We start from the raw sequence: 24,393 nt of genomic DNA, 5'->3' as shown, positions 1-24,393 counted from the left end.
CACGCGTGTCTCCGTGTCGTTCCTGCGGGCCGAGAGCGACAAGTGGTGCCGCTGCCGCCGCCGCCTAACCGGAACTGCGCCGCCGCCATGGTCCGGGCTGCGGCCCCCTCAGGCCGGCGGGCCCGCCCCTCTACAAGTACATTCAAGCACATATACACTGGCAGCTTAGCCCGCCTAGCCAATCACCGCAGTGCTCATGCACCTCCCGCGTGAGTGGACCTAAATGAACAGCCAATCATATTCAGTCCCTTACAGCTCTTATAGTAGGCCTCCTATACTGGCTCCCGACATCTCCCCCTTTTTTATTTATTTATAATGGCTGAGATCGTGCCTGTCTTAGGTTGCCAATCCTCAGCACACATGCTTACCCGTCATCGGGTACTCTCCCTGGTCGAAGAGCCCCTGTCTTAGGTTGCTATGGTGTGGGATCAGTCTTACCCGTCTTTGACTACCGATCTAGCATACTTAGCCATATCTGGGGGGAGGTACCAGCCTCAGGAACCATCATGGCTTGAACCATGAGGTGTTATTGTCATTGATTGCGACGGACACGGCCACACACCCAACGTAACATCAGTATGTTAGCTGTGATTAAGAGAACAGCCATGGCACCAAGTCCGGCCCACTGTTGGAGGAACGAAACAGATTGCTGTAACATTTTTTTTCCACTCACTAACAGGTGCAATAGTTACTTTGGTAGAATATATGGATATAATTTGAGCTCGTAATTGCCTAGTTAAATTTTGAAATTGACGGTTCCAGGTACCATTAAGCATATTTCCTAATTGTCTAGAGAGGTTAGCTGCTAAGGATAAGTTGTTATGAGCTATAGGGGTGATACAAAGTCCAGCCATATTATGTATGCATCCTATTGACACAATTGACTCTAGGATATCAAGTTGTTCCTGTACAAAATAAACCCTTTGGTTCACAATAAGGATCCCAGCATGCAAATGTCCATTAATTTGTTCTTGCGTAGCCAATGCTTCAGCGACCATTCCTGTGACGTTGTTGAGTGCAGCTGCTGTCTGTACTGAGGTTGTCAACGCTACCGCGGCAGCAGTAGCAGTGGCGGCGGATGCTGCGATAGCTGCAATAATGGCTGCTGTTATTCCAAAGTCCCGTTTATGTCGAAGCAGCACCAGCAGGTTGTCGGGGTTCACCTGTACTGGCATTGGGATATACATCGGTATCTTGGCTATTACTGCCGAGTCTCCCACCGTGGCGTTCCAACATTCTGATAGCAGACAATTCTGGGACTCACAAGAGAGACTAGATGACTTGTTAGTAGAAGCATTAAAAACTATGAAGAGAAAGGGAGCTCTAACACAGATGGGCATTGGTGAGTAACTTATGTGCTTAGCTGAGGTGCAATTGCAAGTAACATTTGTTTCAAATCGAGAGCCTACGTGATAGTTGTACGTACAGTTACGCCATGTAGACCCATTAATAAAGTGAAGGCTTTCCAAGCCTGTACATGCCTGTGCAGCATTGCAGAACAGCCACCTATCTAGAAGGTGAGCTGACGCGCCTTGGGTCTTGGTAGGTATAATTATAGCCAAAAAAAGGTGGAGTTAGAGTAAGTGGGGATTTTAGGACTGAATGAGAATCCTGTTCCCACCCAAACTCCTGAGAGGCTACTATGGCAGCCACTCGTGCGGTGCAGCTTGCACAATAGCAGGCCTTGGTGCAGCAAGGTTTATACGGAGGAGGCCCCTCGTAAGGTGGCACTGTTGGGGCTGGGCGCGTGGGCATAGGATCTAAGTTATCTACCACTTCCGTCTCTGTTTGTAACTGCGCCATAGCTCCTTCTTTCACTTTTAATTTCAGCTGCGCCATAACTTTCCCCTGCATTTTGAGCTGCGCCATAGCCTTCTTTAGCTTTTCCTCCTTTTTTGCAAGCTCCTTTTGCATCTTGCTCACCTTTTGGCTTTTGGGCGATTTCCCTCCTCTGCTCCTTTCCAAAAACCAGGGAGCCGTTTGTCCCACTTCTCTCAAAAACAAACAAGCTGTTTTATTTTTTAAAGGAGTACCAATTGCCTTAAGGATATCAGAAAGTGGCCCCAGCATTTTATATGTAGCCACCTCGTTTCCCATACCGGAAAGCTTTACTCTCGTCCTTATCCTAGGAACTTTGCAGCCATCTCGTTTCCCATCCCGGAAAGCTTTCTACGCTCGTCCTCGACTTGAGGAACTTTCCCTGTCACTAGACAGAAATAGGTGCACTCTTTACCTGATCGTTGCCTAACTCCGCGTGTCTCTTCTGCACGAGTTCCCGGGTCTCAGCACCACTTGTCGCTCTCGCCAGCAAGAACGACGCGGAGACACGCGTGGAGGCAAACTTCTTTAATGGCTTCTTTTTATCTTCTTCCCCCTCTGGCGCAACACAGCACGCAGCTCCCGCCGCCCCGCTCGGCCGCTGCCGCCGCCGCCTCCAGGGCCGCGCGCCGCCCCTCGGCGCCCGCCGCCACCGCCGCTGCCGCCGCCGCCTAACCGGAACTGCGCCGCCGCCATGGTCCGGGCTGCGGCCCCCTCAGGCCGGCCGGCGCGGCGCGGCCTGGCTCCCGGCGGGCCCGCCCCTCTACAAGTACATTCAAGCATATATACACCGGCAGCTTAGCCCGCCTAGCCAATCACCGCAGTGCTCATGCACCTCCCGCGTGAGTGGACCTAAATGAACAGCCAATCATATTCAGTCCCTTACAGCTCTTATAGTAGGCCTCCTATACTGGCTCCCGACATGCCTGTGTGTGTGTGCACATGCAGGTTTGTGCACACGTGTCTTTGTAAAAATGATTGTTTGGGACCAGAATCCCTTATTTTTACATACATTGAAAATACCTTTTTATGCAAGAGGAAGTCTTAAGTCAAACTTTCTTTCCCTTGAAGATTTGTGGATATCACTAGCAGTAATCTGGTTTTCTTTTGCTTTATAGTTGTGTCTGTACAATTTTTTAAATGTGCTTGAAGCCCAGAAACTTCCTTGATACATGTTTCAGAATCAATCACTCACTCCTTTTCACAGCACCTGGTATACCCTTTTGAGTTGTACATCCAAACATTTCGTGGGGGCACCTCAGTGGCTCAGTGTGTTAAGTGGCTGCCTTCGGTTCAGGTCATGATCCCAGCATCTGAGCTCCCTGCTCAGCTGGGGAGTCTTTTTCTCCCCCCTCCTCCTCCTGGCTCATGCTCTCTCTCTTCCCTCTCTCTCAAATAAATAAATAAAATCTTTAAAAAACCCACTGTAAAGTTTTTCCGGCGAGATAAACACAACACCAGGCCAAGTGGGTGCAAGGCAAGATTTATTAAAAACACTCTCCAGTGAAGTTTCAGGGCTCAGGAGAAGGGGAGCCAGGAAAGTTGCGCCGGGAGGAGGTGGGCACCCTCAGGCGAGGTTCCGCCACTCTGGAAAGCAGAGTGGCGTAAGTCGTGCCCAAGGCAAGGAGAAGGGGGCTTTTAAGGGGCCTCCAGGGGAGTTCAGGGGTCTTTTGGCAAGTTTCCCTTATTTGGATATTTTGCCTGCTCGTCAGGGTCCCATTGGTCCACTGGAGCCCGAGGCGGGAGGGTTTTCAGATTCCTGCTTGGATCCTTGTTCTCCTGTTCGAGCTCAGGTTTTGTGGCAGGGACTTTCGCCATCTTAAGTAGCCCTTTCTTTCTGCCAGCCCAACACCCACATTTCTTGATTTCAGGAAAAAATACTAACATACATGTGATATGGCAATATTGATTTCGGTAGATTGGTTTATTGTCTTGTCATGTGTCATGACAATCCAAAATGACTGTTGGATTCCTTCGGTTTGATGACATAATGCACGGTGCTGCTTTCCCAAATGTCTTTGCATTCCTCCAGTGAAATACTTCTTGGTCATGGTGTCTTGTTATTTTGATATACTGTTGTATTTAATTAATTAATTATTTTTAAAATTAGATATGTGTGAGCTCAGAACTGTCTTTCTCTGATTGACTTATTTTGCTTAGCATAAGACCCTCTCTAGTTCCATCCTCATTGTTGCAAATGGAAAGATTTAATTTTTTTTTGATGGCTGTGTACTATATATACATATATATGTGCATATATATATATCTCACACCCTCTTTATTCACTCATTTGTCAATGGAAATCTGAGCTCTTTCTAGTTTGGCTATTGTGGACATTGCTGCGATGAACATTGGGTTGCAGGTGCCTCTTCAGATCACTACATTTTTTTTTTTAAAGATTTTATTTATTTATTTGACAGAGAGAAATCACAAGTAGGCAGAGAGGCAGGCAGAGAGAGAGGAAGGGAAGCAGGCTCCCCGATGAGCAGAGAGCCCGACGCGGGGCTCGATCCCAGGACCCTGGGATCATGACCTGGGCCGAAGGCAGAGGCTTAACCCACTGAGCCACCCAGGCGCCCCACTACATTTGTATCTTTAGGGTAAATACCCAGTAGTGCGATTGCTGGTCATAGGGTAGTTCTATTTTCAACTTTTTGAGGAACTTTCATGCTGTTTTCCAGAGTGGTTGTACTAGCTTGCATTCCCACCAACAGTGCAGGAGGGTTCCCTGTGAGTGTAAAGTTTTGAGAAAATCTGTATTTTTTTTTTTTTTTTAAAGATTTTATTTATTAATTTGACAGAGAGAAATCACAAGTAGACAGAGAGGCAGCCAGAGAGAGAGAGAGGGAAGCAGGCTCTCTGCCGAGCAGAGAGCCCGATGCGGGACTCGATCCCAGGACTCTGAGATCATGACCTGAGCCGAAGGCAGCGGCTTAACCCACTGAGCCACCCAGGCGCCCCGAGAAAATCTGTATTGTAGGGGCCAAGGGCCAGCCCTTGATGAGCCACATTGGCATTGAACTTTCTTCTGAGTTAAAAGCAATCAAAATCCAGCAGATTCAGGAAAAGCTCTTTACCTCTCCTTCAATTGCCTGCTTTTAACAGACTCCCCTTTATGGTAGAAACGTATCTATGTATCTACATAACAGAGGAACCCCTTTGTTTTCCAAACATCTCACTTTCCTGCTAATGGTCTTTCTCCCATTCGGATCCTAAGAACTCACCCCTCTCTTTAGCTAATGTATGTATCATGTTTCCTGCCTTTGGAATTTCCATATCTATGTAGATCCCCCATACATATGCTATTAAATTTGATTTTCTCATTAATCAGCCTCATGTCAATTTGATTCATGATCCAGCGAGAAGGATCTTGAAGGGCAGAGGAAATTCTTCCTGAAGTAGTATGTTGCTGGAGGCATGGGTTTGGTGTTCTGCTCACTGCCTTGTCTTAACCCAGACTTTATAGGATTTGGCTGGTAGGCCTCAGTTTGTAGATAGTGGTCCTGTGTTTGTTTCCACTGAACCTTTCAGAGAGCAGAGGGAAAAGCAGATGAGTGGGTGTTTGAGTCTGCAGAAAAGAAAGCCAGCAGGGGAGAAAAGAAATAAACTAGGAAAATCTACCAACCGGTTCATCAGCGCTTGAATTACTGAGAAATCTGTATTCACTCTGGAGCAGAGCAGAAAGGCAGACCATTTATAGTGAGACAAAATGACTTATTGGGATTTTGTTATTCTTTGAAGTCTCAGAGCGCTTTGGCCCAATTTATATTTATATGTTGTCAGTTAAGATGCTTCATATGATCAAGGTTGTGTTTATTTATCTCCGGTGTCAGCCTTTTCCTTCTGTTAGTGGAGATTTAGGGGGTGACTTGTGTGCTCTGTTTCAGCATTAATAACCAGAAGTCCGTATCTGTTTCCAGAGGTACGCAAGTTGAATTCCTCCAACGAGCAGCCTCAAGTAGCAGCCAAGCAGCCTCTGGAGTGAGTGTGCACCTGAGTGCTGAGATCCGGTGGGAGGGGTGTGATCTTGTTTCTCAGTTACAAATGCACCTGTCTATACCACCCCACCCCCACTTTGTAATGTTGGGCACTGGACACTGGAGAAGAGCTCTTTTGTCTGCTGGTTTTGTTAGGTCTGCCTGTAGGTGGCGCTAGAGAGCAACCAGAAGGTGGGAGGAAGGAGAAGGTGCAGGCGGTCCCACGTGTGTTCCTTGTACCTGTCCTGATGCTTCTTGCCTCCGCCAGTGCACGTGGTTCCAGTCTCCAGCTGTTATTTGCACTTTCCAAGAACCAGCTTCATCGTCCCTCTTTGGCTGTGGAAGCGCCAGCTGGGCAGCATCCCTCCTCACAGGTTTGAGTTCCAAGAGGTGAAGTTGGTATTTTGCATAATGCATGCATGAGCAGCAGAGTTGATTGTTGAAGTCAATGCTTTATTGACTTCAACAATCGTCATGAGTAGGGAACCCTAAAACAGAAAGAATCAAATTAATAAATCATTTTTAAAAAAATTTTTAAATTTAGATTTAAATTTTATTATTATTTTTCTCTGAGGGGCACCTGGGTGGCTCAGGCAGTTAAGCATCTGACCCTTGATTTTTGGCTCAGGTCATTATCTCAGCGTTCTGAGAGGAGCCCCTGGGGCTCCTCACTGGGCATGGAGCCTGCTTGAGTCTATCTCTCCCTTGCCCTCTGCCTCTCCCCACTTGTGCACCCTCACTCTCTCTCTCAAAAATATATATATCTTGCTTGTAGCTGCTAACAGTTGTATTGCTACCTTTGGGGTGATATTTGAGAATACTACAAAACAAATGCAGCATTCTTAGCTGAGGCCAAGCGCAGCATGGACAGTGAGGGGAAGAGAAGGATCTAGGTTCAGAAACAGAATCCTCATACAAATGAAAAATATGAAAAGCATCAGTAATTCTACAGGCTATCTTCCATGTATGAAATACTTGACTAGGACACAAGAGTCCTACATAGGAGAAGCATACCCTTTCCAGAGCGGCTGGGGAACAGAGCGGCCATTTTTGTGGTGGACCACTGGCCATCTTGAAACCCACATCATGAGGCCTTTGGGGCTTGGAAGTGTGATATTATTATTCTTACTTTTAAAAGACCCATGTGAAGCGTTTTCATTCACACTTTTATTCATAGTAAAATTTGTCAGATGGTAGTTGAAGGGTCTCACATAATTGGTGCATTCTTTCCAATGGTGTCTTGATGGCTATTGTACTGAAGTGTGTAACTTGGAAATTCTTCAGTCTTGCACATAGACGGGCCCAAATGCACATTTCTGCTTATTTAGTGAGCACTTGATGACTTTCCCAATTACCTGCCTTTGTTATGACACATTGTTATAATTTAACTTTCCTAAAGGACATGGTATTGATAGGACCCTGTGGAATAATTTTGATTTTATTTCTTTCCAATTTCAGCTTGGTTGAAGTGATTTATAAAATGTTTGCTTTTATGAAAAGCATCCAAATCCAATCTACACTGATGGGGAAATGAGACTGTTCTGTGTGAGTGTCCTAGATGAACTGGAAGAGTACAGGCTAACTGCCTTTATCTGGAAAACTGGGTTCTTTGTGCGACTTGATCAATGATGTCAGCACATTTGCTGGTTTCTATGTGTTGCTCCATTTCAGAGCTCGGGGACTCATACTTCTGTGTCTCTATATTGACTCATCTAAGTAGCCCGGGCCATGTGATTACATTTGGAATTTCTGGAGCTTATAGTTTGAGTAATTGCAGCTCATAGAGAATGTCTTGCTTATATGGATTTATGCCCTAATTTATGCAATAAATATGGTCAGTCACTGCCATGTATCAGGATCTCCATTAAGCTCTGGGTGGCAGTCGACACCCAGATAAGATCTTTATACTCAGGGAGGTAACTAACAATCTAGCAGAGAGTAGTAAAAAGCATACTAAAAATATTAATGATAAATGTAATAGGTGCTTAGAAGGAAAGTAGACAGGATCTTGTGATAATAACAATGTGGGAAGGGGCCCCTGGGTGGCTCAGTTAGTTGGTTGAGTGTCTGGCCTGAGTTCAAGCCCCGCCTTGGGCTCCGCGCTGAGCATGGTGCCTACTTAAAAAAAGTTAATAATTACGTGGGGAGGTCTCTCTGAAGAGGGGGCATTTGAGCGTGGGATACCTGAGTAGCAGGAGATTAAGGACACAGAACATAGGAAGCAAGGAGGAGCATGGAGAATAATAATCATCATGCAGGAACTTTTGGAAACTTAGATTTTATTCATAGAGCCGTAAGATGTCAGTAAAGGAGTTTAAGCTGGTGAATGACAAAATCATACACGGCAGCAGTTATGGTCCTAATCATAAGCCAAAGGGTATAAAGTAGATATTTGTTCATGTTTTCATAATCGAGTTTCTCTTCTCTAAAAAGTACCTTAGATTATTATTATTTCATTTAAAAGACTAAAATCAGATTGGACGAGGTCCTGGGACACCGAGGACTGTGGACCCCACCTGAAGTGTTTCTTTTCATTGCTTATCTTCTGTCTTGGATAAAGTGGAAATGGTCATTACAAAGCAGTCTTTGCTAATGCTTAATAATCCATTGAGGTCCTCAAGGAAGCCTCAAAGGCTCTGGAACAACCTAGTTTACCTGTGGGTTGAGTGGGTAGGGGAGGGTGGGAAATGGCAAATTTAACCTCTCGTTGGCAGCTGCCTAGTGCTCCAAGCATCCCTTGGTGGAAGTGGTAGGACTCTGATTCAGGGCATGCTGTCAACACTCCCTTTCTGTCTTCCTTCTTCTTCCACTAAGTTACACCCAGGCCCTGGAAATCCCTAAACCGATGCTACAGTGTAGACTGCCATTCAAGGAAGACATGGTCTAGTCTCAGTTTCTTAGGAAATAGATATACATTAAAAAAAAAAGCAGCTTATTTCCTGTTTATCGTCAGGCACATAAATATGCCAACTGAGCATTAGAATTAGGTTGTATTGGGGGATTAGGTTGTACAGGGGAGTTGGGGACAGGAAAAGGGTGACCAGTCATCCACCATCTCACTTTAGCATTATGGAAGCATGATAGCAGTATGGAAACTTTAGTACTACTTGTTGACAATGGTAAGGAGGAACCCAAAAGGTAAACTTTGCCCCACACATTTAGGGGAGGTAAAAGGGACTGGAGAAGCACCTGAATCTCTCAGAACATGGTTTCCCAGCCTTGACTTTTGGGACCTTATAATTCTTTCTTTGGTGGCTGAGGCTATCTTGTGCATGGTACGGTATTTAGCACATCCTTGACCTGGACCCACTAGGTGCTAGTAGCATCCACTTTATTGTGAAAGCCAAAAATCTCTCTGGCCATTGCTGTTTTAGATCCTCAGCCAGATTATCCGTAGTCTCACCCTTCTTCCTCCTGTGTCTTGACTCCTTAAGCCCTCACTTATGTTGGCAAGCATCCAGGACCTTTTCAACTTTTTTCATCAATCCCTTTCCTCATATCCAGTAATCTTGGGAATTGGGTCATGTGTCTGCACTTGCAATCATTCCAGTTTCTCTTTAGTTTATTTGATACGTTCAAAGCCCTGAATTTGCTCTGATTATCAGCTAGGAGAATTTTGAAAAAATTGCTTGGAAAGGTGTTAAGTGTTATCTCTGGGAAACATGAGGCGAGAGCAAAGATACCATCAAGAGAATGGAGGGGGGTATCTTTTGTATCTTATCAAAAAGAGCTAACATTTGGTTGTTTAATTCCTTAGGATGAATAGAACCAAAATTTTATTTCAGTTCTATCAGATGAGAGAAAGAGAAAGCAACTTGAAAGATGAACTTCAACATTCTAAAATATTTTTGTAAACCTGACCTTAGCTTTCTAATTTTCTAACAATGAAATTCACCCATGAATATGTTTAGAAATTGATGGCATTCAACCAATGACCTTAAATGTGTGATATGAGGATATTCTGGAATGATAAAATGGGCAAAACTGGATTCTGATAAAATGTGATTTGGGCACTTAGTAGCTGGGTGACCTTGGACTTTCATTTTTCAATTTAGAAGAAAAAAGTTATTTATTAGGTATGCATTATATAATACCTCCAATTTGGGTAATGATACTTTTAAGGCCTGTAGTGGGGGTCATATATGTGATATTTCATAACTAACAAATATGTAATAAGATGGAGAAAGATATACTTTCTCTGTATTTCAGAAGCAGGAATTCAAGGATTTAGTGTCTAATTGACTTCACCAGAGTCAAATGTTGGCAGTATCATAGACGAAAGTCTTATTGGATCAACTCAATCAAATCAAATTTCAGTTTTGCTATAAATTTTTTAAACTTAATTCTCTTAAAAAGTATATAAATTTAACTGATATGCAATCTTGGTGAGAGATCTAAATTTTTGCTCGTTCCAAGCTTGATAACCAAGTTCAAATAATGCCCCCAGGTGGTTCTGCCTTGGAAGGAGCTGTATTGCTCTTTCTGAGGTGCACTTTCTTCATTCAACATTTTAATCTTTCCTTTCTAAACAGGATAATTATGTTTGTAGATAAGGAAAAGGAGATACCCTCATGTCCAAACCTTTGTGTTTCTAGTTGTCTTATTGGAGAATTTCATTTTCCAATATGGTGACATGACTTTGCGAAGTCAATGAAATCAACTGGGAACCTGATTTCTTGGTGGCTTGGCAATGGTAGGCCATTAAGAAATATCCCTAGCTGGCACTGCATGGACCCTGGGTATCTGAACTTTGGCTTACCCCAAGCATTCTGTACTCTATCTATTCTATTCCCTCTCAACCCGCCTGGCTTCCATGGCTAGTTTTATGAATGCATTCATGGTTATTCCAGTGCCTCATTTCCTTGACATATTCTCCCATGTGTCTCAGCTGTCCCTTGACTCTTCTTTTACCATACTCTTACCACCTGCCCCCACTTCCCTCCCTCTCCTCCCTCAGCTCTGATGGTATCTTTCATCCCATGGCCTGTTCTGGTGATTGTGCAAAAGGGGCAGGAATTCTCACTGACTGCAGTGGCCAAGTGAGTGATTCATTATTAAATATTTAAGAGTTCTGGACATCTGGATGGTGCAGTTGGTTAAGGGTCTGACTCTTGGTTTTGGCTCAGGTCATGATCTCAGGGTCATGAGCTCCAGCCTTATGATAGGCTCCATGATCAGAATGGAGTCTGCTTGAGACTCTCTCTCCATCTCCCTCTGGTCCTCCCATCTTCGTGTGTGCATGTGCACTCTTCTCTCTCTGATAACAAATAAAATAATTCTTTTCGAAAACTAGGGGTTCTTAGCATGTATCAAGCACTGTTGGCTATTTATTGGTTCCTCCTGGAGCCTATATATAGTGGGGAAAGCAGAAATCCAAAAGGCACGCAAGTAACACAAGTAATTACAAAGTGTATGGGTGGAGGAGATCACTACCGAAAGCATAATGGCCCTGAGGTGGGACAGAGTCTAGCTTGACGCAGGGTAAGGACAGAGGCCCACTTGGTTGTGCTGTAGTGAGTAGGGGAGAGTGAGCCACGTTGCACTGTAGACTGTCCTCCTTACCCATCTCACCAGGCGGTCAGTCAAGCACACCCAGAGACAACAAAGGAGATTCTGAAGGATGGACTGGTGCCCTGAGGGTATCTTTAGAGAGCTCTCACTTATAGCTTTACCAGGGCTCTGCTTTTCTGTGAGGCTTAACACAATCTTGGTCAAATGTCTGAAATGGTATATCCCATCTGCTTTGTACCTCATGCTCTGATTCCATTTTTCTAGTCTTATTCCCTCCTTCCTTCCTTCTTCAAGGGACAATACTTTAAAACTTTTCAAAATTAAGAACAGAAACCAAACTACAAATCCAGGAAGCTCAGAAAACAAGAAGCATGATAAATTATTAAAAAAAAAAAAATCTATGCCTAAACATATCCTATTCAGACTGTAGAAAGCCAAAGCCAAAGCCAAAGAGAGAATCTTGAATGAAGCCAGAATGGAGGAAACTACCTATTGTAATATTATGATTTATAATAAGAAATATATATGTGGTCTCTACTCCCATTTAGAGAACAATAAAGGAGTCTTTTGTTATGTTAATGAGGTGACTTTCGGACCTCACCTGAGGATGGGGGCTGGTTTTTAGGGAAAGCAACCTTGCAGCTAGAGGGTTGGGGGCAGAGGAGTGGAGCTGGAGGTTGACTCAGTTGCCAATGACCAGTGATTTAATCAATTATGCCAATGAACTGAAGCCTTCCGTAAAAACCCAAAAGGGTGTGGGGCCACCTGGGTGGCTCAGTCAGTTGAGCATACGACTCCTGGTTTTAGCTCAGGTCATGATTTTGTTGTGGGGTTGAGCCCCACTTTGAGCTCTGGGCTCAGCAGAGTCTGCTTCAGATTCCTCTCCCTCTCCATCCTGTGCACTCTTTCTCTAGAGTAAGTAAATAAAATCTTTAAAGAAATTACCAGAAGGGTGTGGTTGGGAGAGAGTCCAGTTGGTGACCTTCCAGAACTCAGGAAACTAGTTTACTACTAGATTACCCATTTATTATAAATAATATTAAAGTATATGAATCAACAGCCAGATAAAGAGATCTGGATCTGGATCCATAGGGCAAGTTCCTGAACAAAGGAGCTTCTGTCCCCTTGGAATTTAGGGCCCGTAAAGTGACATGTGGATGTGGTCTGTTTCACCCACCTGGATGTTGGTCTAATAGATAACTGCTCAAAAGAATTATAGCAATAGGGTGGCTCAGTTAGGTTAAAGCCTCTGCCTTCGGCTCAGGTCATGATCCCAGGTTCTGGGATGGAGCCCCGCATCGGGCTCTCTGCTCAGCGGGGAGCCTGCTTCCTCCTCTCTCTCTGCCTGCCTCTCTGCCGACTTATGATCTCTGTCTGTCAAATAAATAAATAAAATCTTAAAAAAAAAAAAGAGGTACCATTCATGAAGTGTTGAAAACACATATAGATTTGTATACTACAAACTCTAGAGCAACCACTAACAAAAGTTGAAAAAAAACTAAAGAAGTTGATAGAATTCAAACGTTATTTTATCTGTTGCTCGTACGTGAAAACCACCTTTAAATTCAAGTATGAGGTCTTTTAAGAGTAAACCCTGGTTGGATAGTGGAAAATGACATACCTTGCTTTGGGGAGTGTGGGCTCCTGTTTTGTCTCCATTTTGTATTTCAAGATACTACGAAGTGAAGAAGAAACAGAAGACTGAACATTCCTGTCCATATGCTCTGGTCTTGTCGCTTCACCTCTCTGAACCCATTTCCTTACCTGCCAGTGTGGACATAGCACTACCAGCTTTACCTGTTGTCACTTTACATGAAACAACAGATATTGAAGGTTTTGGGGAATCCTAGGACTTACTTCAATTCTCTTTTTTATTTCATGCTCATTTAAAAAAAAAAAAAAAAGGTATTTTTCAGGCAATGAGAAAACCTCAATAAATAGTCACCAAACTTTCTATCTTTTATGGTTGCTGAGCAAATGTTAGTTATTTCCCTTAGAATGCTGAACATGGAAACAATATTCATGAAAAAATGCAATATCTTGTCTGGAGAGTTTTTGCTGCCCGTTACCCCCTCGGCATAAACTATAAAAACTCAGGGTCCTGGGGTCTAATATTCTGGTTGCTGGCTTTGCTGCAGAAGTTTTGGTCTTTGCCTTATGAAATATGTGATAAGAGCTCAAATGGGATCAAACACATCTTAAGTATTCGGTGAGGTTTCAAAGATCAATTCTTGACTTGTCAAAATGAATCAGCAATAACCACTCCCATTTGGTTTGGTTTGGTTTGCTTTCAACTGTTAATGGAAATAAAATCTTTCGGCGAGGCCTGTTAGTCATCAATACACGGGTTTCCCACTCCATTAGATACATACCTTGGTTCTTGATTATGGTGGTGACATCACAGAGATATTGAGGTCCTCACAGAGAGTGGAAATTTGCCTTTCCAAGTGCCAGCAGCAAGCAAGACATCATGCAGGAGTTCACAGGTTCTGCACCTAGAAGGTAGTAGTACACTCAGGGACTGACTGAGGAGGACATGATAAAGTAGGTAGGTCAAGATCTTTGCTTACTTAGTCATATTTATAGTCAAAGCCCACGGGCCTGCAGCTACGAAGTCTCACATCCATATTCCCTAGGGGAGCAAGTGGGGTGGAGAGTGACCCTGAGCAGGGCAGCGCTACTCTGCCCTCCCCCTGCCAGATGTGGCTGTGCAGAGAGCTATCTGAGGGGGGGAGCCTAGAGGTGCCTGGAGATGCCAGCTTTCCTGGGTCATGGTCTCTGGGAAGGAAGTGGTATCAGACAAAGGACGTGTAAATATACGACAGCCCCATTCCAAAGCCGTGGCGTCTGAAGGTATCCCGAGGTAAGGAAGAGGTTGAAGTTAGAAACTTCAGTTCTTGCGGGGAAACTAAGAGCTATGATTGGGGACCTCAGATATCTTTACAAGTCCTGTCCAGGATAGTCCCTGAAATCGATGGGTAGAAGCGTGGTGTTTGTGAGATGCCTTCAGTTCTGTTCACAGGGAAGTTATCCCTCATCATAAATGCAGACTGCTAGCCATGGCCTTGGAGTAACTAAAGCTTTGCCCAAGGGTTGCACTGGCTGTAGGGGCCACTCAATCCCTGGGCACGCACCCCGTGTTCCTAAATTTTAGGATACTCATCAGATAATCCCTACCATTTTTAAATCAATCTCCCCATATGATTGCACAACTATCTGGACAAAAGACATAATCAGACTCACTTCTTGGTACTGTTTATTGACAATACTTTAACTCTCATAGTGCATAGGGATCCCCTGGGCATATAGTCCCCAGGAAGACTCAATGGCAAGAGTCTCTTTTGGAGGCAGAGAGAGAAGTTCAGGGTCAGCTGATCTGTTTAGCTTTTGTTTCCTCTTTACATCTTTTTAAAATAATTTTTATTTTTTATTTTTTTAGAGAGAAAGAAAGAGGGAGAAAATTGGGAGAGGGGCAGAGGAAGAGGAAGAGAGAGAATCTTAAGCAGGCTCCATGCCTAGCGTGGAGCCTGACTTGGGGCTCTATCTCATGACCCTGCCATGACCTGAGCTGAAATCAAGCGTCAGATGCTTAACCGACAGAGCCATCGAGATGCCCCTCCTCTTTACATCTTAATGCTCAGAATAGGAAACAGAGACAAAGCCGCCACGCTGGGCCACTGGTGCCCATCCTTCTCATGGTCCCCTCCTTGCTGTGTCCTGATTCTGGTGGGGGTTCAGCTTGGCCGCTGGCTACTTCAGCATGACTCCCTCTCCCTGGAGATCACAATAGTCTCGGAAATTCAAAGTACTCCAAAACCACCTTTATTTTATTTATTATGTTTTTAAAAGATATTTATTTGACAGAGACAGAGAGAGAGAGAGCGCACAAGCAGGGGGAGTGGCAGGCAGAGGACGAGGGAGAAGCAGGCTCCTTGCAGAGCAAGGGAATTCAGATATGGGGCTTGATCCTAGGACTCTGGGATCATGACTTGAGCTGAAGACAGTGGCTTAACCAATGAAGCCACCCAAGCACCCCAAAAAACCTTCTGTAAACCTATTCTGCTTTCCTTTCTCCAGGACACAGAGGACGTCCTGTTGTCAAGCTTGGCTAGTGCTTCGCGCTGCCCTCCCCTTCTGTTATTGCTTCCTCCTTTCTGTTTCCTTCTCCCGTCAAAACTTGGCTTTGCCAATCCGCTCCTCTGCCTCTTCTCCCCTCAGTCAGCTTTTCTCTTCTTCGGTCTGGATGAAATCTACTCTGTGTCTGTACAGACCTCACAGAACACAGATTTTAAGGACCCTCCTCCCCGCGCCCCTACCCAGGCTTTTATAAACAAGTTCCTAGAAAAGTCAATTATTTATTCATCATCACTTCTCTCTCTACAGCCTGAACCAGTAGGAACCAAGAGGCTGCATCATAAGCATTTTTGAGAAAATGACATATTAGTAGCTTGGTGGAATATGTGTTTCCATCCCGTCCGTTCAATCTTCCGATGAAGGTTTGGATTTATTTTTCCTGACCTGTTACCTACAGATTTAATTATAAGCGAATGCTGTATCATCTTCTTCCGCCTTGCTTGTGGGAGAGTGATGTGTGCCGTCAGCAGCAAGAAAACCACAGGGGGATTTTTCTCTGCTTTGAACGGCAGCAAGTGTAGGCGAGGAAGCCCCACGCGTCCCACTATCTCCAGGAAAAGGAAAAGGGAAATTTTGCCTGACCAAGCTTTTATCTCAGCAGGGGTACAAATATATATATATATATTTATATTTAAAAAGATCTTATTTATTTGAGAGAGAGAGAGCACAAGCAGGGGGAGCAGCAGTCAGAGGGAGAAGCTGACTTCCCACTGAGCAGGGAGCCTGGTGCGGGACTCGATCCCAGGATCATGACCTGAGCTGAAGGCAGATGCTTAACGGACTGAGCCACCCAGGCATCCCTCAGGATTGTTTTAAAGTGATTTTTTTCCCCTCACATCCAGCGAGGGATTGCATCATGCACTTGGGGACCTGGCATCTTTCTCCTTCGGCTTTATAAGCTGCACTAGCTGCTTTTACGTTGACCTTAACAACATTTCCTTATGTGTAAAATATTACATGATGTGGGAAATTCAGAATAGAGACACAGTTTTTTGGCTTCACTTGTCAGATCATACTGTAGAAATAGCAAAAGGCTGAGAAGAGAGGACATGGACTCTCTTCTTATATCTGTCACTAAAATAAAGCATGACCTTGGTCAAGACCTTCAACCTCTAGGAGCCAGGGGTTTCACAGATGTGTGAAACTCAAGATTCCCAAGAATTCCAAAATGACTCTGCCGTTTGGAAGAGGTAAGCTGGTCCGTCGGGTCAGCTGCCGAAGGCTCCGTCCTTCAGTAGGAGACTTAAAAATGGCCTCTCTCTTCACACCAGAATGTCTTCCTGCATCTATAGACTGTCCACATTTGGGGGGGGGGGGCTCCTGTTCTCTGTGTCAAACTGCTCCAGGTTTTTAAATCTCACTGAGAATGAATGAGCCTTCTTTATTTCTGAGTGCAATATCTAAACTGTCCTTAAACACCACCTCCTTTGCTTCTAGCCTCTGTCTGGAGCAGAAAGTGTCAATGCCCTTGGCCCCAGCCGAGCCTCCCTGAGGGTTTCTGATCGTAGATCCTCATGTCACTACAAAAATACATTCTTCCTGGGCAGCAGAAGGCAGGGAGGTAGTTTAAGATTGAAATCTACTCCCCTCCTCTTGGGCTTGAATCCATTAGACAAATACCATCTAAGAGAGTCTTGTTTGGGAGCGCTGGGGTGGCTTGGTCATTTGGGCTTCCGACTCTTGATTTTGGTTCAGGTGGTGATCTCAGGGTCATGAGGTCTAGCCCTGTGTTGGGCTCTGCGCTCAGTGGGGAGTCTGCTTAAGGATTCTCTCTTTCCCTCTTCCCTTCGTCCTACTCTCTCTTTCTCTAAATAAATAAAATCTTAAAAAAAGGAAAAAGACAGTCTTGTTTGATAAGCCAAGGAATTTACCTCTTCCTAACTAGACTAGTGGAGAGAAACATTCACTAGAGTGCCAGTTTCATTTTTTTCCCCTTCCATAGCCACTTAAAGAATGTTGAAAACTTATGTAACTGTACCCCACCGTTTTTATGTTGCTAACTCTTTTTTCTAGTATCAGTTTAAATCTTTGAGATGATCTGTAATTTCTGGCGCACCGTGATTGTTCCGTTGCTTGCAAATATTTCCAGCCTAGGAGATTTGATTCTCTTCTCAATTTACAAGATCAGTAAGACGTTTCCTGTAACAGAAATTTTACATCACTCCATTTATCCTGGACTCGTATTTCCATTCCACTTCCTGCAGAGAATTTTATACCAAGATAATATATTTCAGGCTTGGAATTCTTTTATTGATCCTTCTGTCACATGTCTGTGCAAGAAAAATATTTATATAAATTGAAATTTAAATTGTTCATCTTAAGCTTGACTTCCCTGTGATCTTCATTGCAGATGTTTTCTGGGGGAGAAAAAGCTTCTTCTGGATGGAATGACCATAACAACCAATTATTCCTGCACAATTAATCAAATTATAATAAATAAAAATTGGGTGCCTGGGTGGCTCAGTGGGTTAAAGCCTCTGCCTTTGGCTCAGGTCATGATCTCAGGGTCCTGGGATCGAGCCCTGCATCGGGCTCTCTGCTCAGTGGGGAGCCTGCTTCCTCCTCTCTCTCTGCCTGCCTCTCTACCTACTTGTGATCTCTCTCTCTCTCTCTGTCAAATAAATAAATAAAATCTTTAAAAATAAATAAATAAGGGGCACCTGGGTGGCTCAGTGGGTTAGGCCTCTGCCTTCGGCTCAGGTCGTGATCCCAGGGTCCTGGGATCGAGCCCCACATCGGGCTCTCTGCGCTGTGGGGAACCTGCTTCCTCCTCTCTCTCTGCCTGCCTCTCTGCCTACTTGTGATCTCTGTCAAATAAATAAAGAAAAAATCTTTAAAAATAAATAAATAAATAAATAAAAGAAAATTCAGACGAGTGACTTTTAGACACAAATGATAAAATTTTTAAGGACATTTTTCTCTTGGTAAAGCTGATAGGACTTGTTCAGTTAGCTCATGAGTCCTTAGACAAGTATCAGTCATTGCCGGAATCAAAATAGGGCTGAACATTGCTTTTATTTATATATTTTTTTCTAGGTGTAAGTACTCAAAAGCCATATCCCCACATAAATAGGTATATAGAAGTGGAAGGAGTCATTTTTATGCAAGTGGCAATGAATTTTTGAACTCCTTCCAAATTATGTATCCAAATCACAGTTATAGGTCATAAAAATGATTTTTAATAATATTTCAGCTGATTACTTGATTTGGCCTTCCTTCAATTTTGTTGAGATTATGGAATGGGAAACTATCCGATTCTCAAGGGATAGTTTGTTACCCACTCATCTGAGCCACCTTCTTTCTGCATTTCTGGAACGTATGTCAAAAATGTTTTATTTATTTTTTTAAAAGAGTTTATTTATTTATTTGACAGACAGGGATCACAAGGAGGCAGAGAGGCAGGCAGAGAGAGACAGGGAAGCAGGCTCCCTGCTGAGCAGACAGCCTGATGGGGGACTTGATCCCAGGACCCTGGGATCATGACCTGAGCCGAAGGCAGAGGCTTAACCCACTAAGCCACTCAGGCGCCCCTCAAAAATGTTTTATTGAGACATACCAATGATTACTAGTTGTACCCGTGATTCTTGACTCTCAGGGACCTCGTTGAATACATCCCCAGAAAGGGTTGGAAAACAGAGCTATTGTTCATTTAAGAACATTTTTGTCCATTCAGTACTGGTGTGCTCCTGGGTTTGGTCTCTATGGGCTCCCTCTCAGGGAGGACACATAATTTTGGGGCATGGAAGAGCTCATGTCCTTGGACCTCCTGGAGCTTTTAAAACCCTGTAGTAGGACTGGGGGAGGGGTACTCTTTCCTTGGAAAGAGTAGGGTGACTAGGAAGTGGGGAGAATCAGCAAGATGTCTCCATTGGAGACATTCTCAGCTGTTCCACTTTTTAATTGAGGTCTTATTAACGCAGAACATTTTATTTGTTTCAGGTGCACGACATAATAATCCGGTATTTGTATGTCCTGCAGTCAGCTGATCCACTTACGAAGCAAGAGTTGAGAGTCGAGCCCCGAACTGATTCCCTCAAAACCAGCCATCCTTATGTTCCCTTGGGAAAACTTAATGGCCCTCGGGAGACATGTGTTTTTCAGTTGGAAGGGCTCGCCTCTAGGGCACGCCCCCCAAATCCTCGATATCCTTATCTGTTACATGTTTTCCTCAAGGTTAATATAGAATTACCGTTCATACCAAGTTCTGTGTGGCTTTTTGGCATCCTTTCCTTGGGGGTGATGGAAAATGCTTCCGGAATTCACCTTCACTTGTCTTGTTGGAAGGAAAAATGGTCATATTCCCGGCACCAGAGGAATTTCTGCTTCCACGGAATGTACCCTGAAAACGCCCCCGTGACGACTTCTCCACGTGGCCCCTGGATGAATGACCGCAGTCACGGACACAAAATCCCCAACACTTCCCTTCCAGCAGTGCGACCCTCGGTTCCATTAGTGCTGATGCTCCTCCCTAGGGAATCCTAACGCAGTCTAGTGCCCGAGCCAGACCTTGACCGCACCTGCCCAAGCTCCTCTTTCCTTTTCCACGTTTCTCACTTGGCAGGTTCCATTTGCTGCTTGACTGTTGAGGCGACATAAAATCCCGGCCACCCTGAGCGGCCCTCAGTGGCTCCCGACAATATCGGAGCCAAGCTGATTTCAGGGCTCGCCGGTCTCAGTGATTGCCCAAACCTGTATATTTTATTTTCGAACCTCAGCACCTTTTGCTTTTTTCCCTTTAAGTGAACAGCGGAAAAGATGATAACAGAGAGTCTTTATTGTCATCAGGGAAGGGGGTCTGGAGTCCTGCCCACTTCACTTATCTGTCTATCCTTCAGTTCTGGGCCGCTGTTTATTTTTTTATTTTTATTTTTAAAAGATTTTATTTGTTTATTTGACAGAGAGAGAGAGAGCACAAACAGGAGGAGGGAGAGAGGGAGAAGCAGGCTCCCCGCCGAGCAGGGTGCTTGATGCGGGGCTCGATCCTAGGACCCTGAGACCATGACCCCAAGGCAAAGACAGACACTTAGCCAACTGAGCTGCCCAGGTGCCCCTGCTAGGTTTATTTTCATTTTTTAAAAAAGATTTATTTATGTGAGAGCGAGCATGCCTGCATGAGCAGTGGGAGGGGCAGAGGGAGAGAGAAACGTTCAAGCAGATTCCCAGGTAAGCATGGCGCCCCATGGGGGGCTCGAACTCATGACCCGTGAGATCATGACCTGCACCGAAACTAATAAGTCGGTCACTTAACCGACAGAACCACCCAGGTCATCCCTCTCCTCTCCCGGTGACTAGGTTTATAAAACACTGTCTCAAGTGGCTTCTCATGGGCCACTCTCACCTGCCTCCAGCACCTTTGCCACAGATCACCAAAGTGTGGCTGTTACATTCGGATACTTACTGAAATCACCTGCAAGCTTTAAAAAATGATAATACTTCTACTTGGGACTTGCCCCCCAACCCTCCAAGAGCTTCTGTTTAAGAGCTCTTGGGTCTCCTGTCCTAGGTGATTATAATGAGCAGCCAAAATCGAAAATTACTGCCTGAGGGATGTTTTCCAATGTAAATTGGTTTCTGTCACTCTCACAGTCTTAAAACATCTTGGTGGTTCTTTTTTTTTTTTTTTCTTAAAGATTTTATTTATTTATTTGACAGAGGGAGATCACAAGTAGGCAGAGAGGCAGGCAGAGAGAGAGAGGAGGAAGCAGGCTCCCCGCTGAGCAGAGAGCCTGATGCGGGATTTGATCCCAGCACCCTGGGATCATGACCTGAGCCAAAGGCATGACCTTAGCCCACTGAGCCACCCAGGTGCCTGCTTCGGTTGTTCTTTAAGTGTGCCTCCTCCCCGTCCAGCAGCCCCATAGCTTCAGCATCACCTGGAACTCATTCGAAATGCAGATGACCTGACCTAACCGCAGACCCATTAAATCAAACTCTGAGCGTAGGATTCAGCAGTCTTCAGTGCACAAGTCCTCCCCGTGGGCTGACCTGGAGAGCCTGGTCTCCCCGCCCCAGTCCCACCCGCTTGCTGTTTACACACTCATGTTCGTTAGAAAAAAATTTAAAATCAGGTCATTTCACAGAATCAGAGGTGGTTTTTTTTTTTTTTTTTTTTTTTTTAATAGCCTGTCTTCTAGTGATTTTTAAACCTTATCAGGTCAAAGCAGTTCTCTGAAAAAAGCCCTTTGTAAATGGAGAGTCCTGAAGCCATCCCTGGTAACCCTGGGCAGAGTTCAGATGGGCTCTTTTTAAAAAAAATTTTTTTTAATTTTTTAAATTTCAGTGTTCCAGAATTCATTGTTTATGCGGCACACCCAGTGCTCCATGCCAAACGTGCCCTCCTTAGTACCCACCACCAGGCTCACCCAACCTCCCACCCACCTCCTCTTCAAAACCCTTGTTTCTCAGAGTCCACAGTCTCTCATGGTTTGTCTTCCCCCTCCGATTTCCCCCAACTCCCTTCTCCTCTCCATCTCCCCATGTCCTCTGTTTTATTTCTTATGCTCCACAAATAAGTGAAACCATATGATAGTTGATTCTCTCTGCTTGACTTATTTCACTCAGCATAATCTCTTCCAGTCCCGTCCATGTTGCTACAAAAGTTGGGTATTCATCCTTTCTGATGGAGGCATAATACTCCATAGTGTATATGGACCACATCTTCCTTATCTATTCATTCGTTGAAGAGCATCTTGGTTCTTTCCACAGTTTGACGACCGTGGCCATTGCTGCTATGAACATTGGGGTACAGATGGCCCTTCTTTTCACTACATCTGTATCTTTGGGGTAAATACCCATAGTGCAATTGCAGGGTCATAGGGAAGCTCTATTTTTAATTTCTTAAGGAATCTCAGATGGGCTCTTTTAAATGCACCACAGCTGGGGGGCGCCTGGTTGGCTTGTTCAGTGGGGCACGCGACTGTTTATCTCCAGGTTGTGGGTTCAAGCCCCATGTTGGGTGTAGACTTTATTCAAAAATAAAATCTTAAAAAAATAAATAAAAGCACCTCAGCTGATTCTGCTTGTATGGAAAGTGCCCACTCGGAGGGTCACACCAAAGAAAGGGCAGTGAGGAATTTAGTTAGCTCTGATGACAAGGAGGGCAAGCCTGTGATTTAGTTTAAGAGAGGACCTCTGGGGTCTGCTTCACCCTCGCCATATGTGGGTGAAAAAAACGAAGCCCAAGGAGGAGTCACGCTCTTTAGCATTTGGTAATTAGTGAAAATACCTGGTTACACGAACATATTGCCTGGGCTTTTAAATTTGCATTTTTGAAAAACAAAAACAAAAAAAACCCAAAGCAACAGGAGAGAACATATGTGAAGACATTAAATGTCAAGCAAGTGAGTCATGCTTTAAAAACTTGAGAAGAGAAAGAAAGGTCTTTCTGTTTAAACTATTCAAGGGGTGCCTAGGTGGCTCAGTGGGTTGAAGCCTCTGCCTTTGGCTTGGGTCATGATCCTAGGGTGCTGGGATCGAGGCCCGCATCAGGCTTTCTGCTCAGCAGGGAGCCTGCTTCCCTCTCTCTCTCTGCCTGCCTCTCTGCCTACTTGTGATCTCTGTCTGTCAAATAAATAAATAAAACAAAATAAAATAAAATCTTAAACTATTTGAGAATCAGGCTTCAGGGATGGGAGTTGATTCTGAAAGTCACAACGGGTTTGTTTTGGGAAGAGCCCGGCAATGAGAGTGAGGTAAGGATCCATGCTCTTTATTTTATTTTATTTTATTTTTTCATTTTTCTGGCTGATGAGTTGTTGCAGCAGACTTTGTAAATATGCAGGTCTGTTTCTGAGCTCTGTTCTGTTGATCTCTGTGTCAGATCTTTCCCTGCTGCCAAACTGTCTTGACTAACGGAGCGTTTTCATAACTCAGTTACTGCGTACGTCCTTCAACTTTTTTTCCCCCCCAAATTATCCTGGTTATTCTAAGTTCTTGACATTTTCACAGACGTATTAGAATCAACTTGTCAGTAGCTACGAAAACAGCCTCCTGGCACTTTGACTGGGGTGTTGACGCTTCAGATAGATTTGTGGAGAATTGATAACACTGAATATTAACGTTCATGAACAGAACTCTCCATATATTTTGGTCTTTTAAAATGTCTTGCTGGGAAAAAGCAAGGTTGTTGGTTTTCAGGGTGTAGCCCGTACCCATAGTTTGTTAAATTTGCCCCCCAAATATGTCTTGTTTTTTGATGCTGATTATATTGTTAATAGTAATTTTTAAATTTTCCTTTTAATTCAAACTTTGCTAACCTGTATGTAATTGCTTTTCATGTGTTCACCCAGCATCCGGTGGCCTTGCTAACTTGTATAATAGGTCTAAAAAATTTTTTTGTAGATATATTAGGATTTCCCATGAAGACAGGCTGTCTGGGAATAAAGACAGTTTCACTTCTTTCTTTCCAGTCTATATGTTTTTTTTTTTTTCCTTGCTTTATTACGTGACTAGAAACTCTTTTTTTGTTGTTGTTTTCAAGATTTATTTATTTATTAGAGAGAACGTGCGTGCGTGGGTGTGCCCGCATATGCTCAGGAGCATGGGGGCAGGGAGGGAGAGAGAGCATCTTCAAGCAGACTCCCTACTGAGCCCAGTGTAGGGCTGGATTCCACACGAGATTATGACCTGAGCTGAAACCAAGAGTCAGACACTTAACCAGCTTGAGCACCTGGTGACTAGAAATTCTAATACGACATTAAGTAGAAATGGTGAGAGCAAGCATCTTCTTATTCCTGCTCTTAGGGGAAGAGAATTCAGCCTTTCACCACTAAACACGATATTAGCTGAAGTTTTCTTTCTTTCTTTTTTTAAAATCAGATTAGGGTAGTTCCTTCTATTCTGCTTTGCTGAGAGATTTTTACCTCTCGTGGGTATTGAATTTTGTCGGATGCTTTTTTCTGCACCTGTTGAGATGATCCTATGGTTTCTTTTGACGTATGTACAAATTGTTGGT

The 24,393-nt window shown here is 44.2% G+C and overlaps 1 long non-coding RNA gene across 1 annotated transcript in view; it reads left to right on the top strand.

Annotated features, from left to right (window-relative positions):
- Window positions 1–19,635, top strand: part of LOC131832613 (uncharacterized) — a 134,158-nt gene extending 114,523 nt beyond the window's left edge. Inside the window, exon 3 of the long non-coding RNA XR_009354118.1 lies at window positions 19,380–19,635. This is a non-coding gene — a long non-coding RNA (uncharacterized LOC131832613). The remainder of the gene's footprint in view (window positions 1–19,379) is intronic.
- The last annotated feature ends 4,758 nt before the right edge of the window (window positions 19,636–24,393 follow it).

The sequence above is a fragment of the Mustela lutreola genome, chromosome 5 (genome assembly GCF_030435805.1).
Source record: "Mustela lutreola isolate mMusLut2 chromosome 5, mMusLut2.pri, whole genome shotgun sequence".
In the NCBI taxonomy this organism is placed as follows: Eukaryota; Metazoa; Chordata; class Mammalia; order Carnivora; family Mustelidae; genus Mustela; species Mustela lutreola.
Note: the sequence above shows the minus strand (reverse complement) of the source record. Positions and strands in the feature narration are given on the sequence as shown.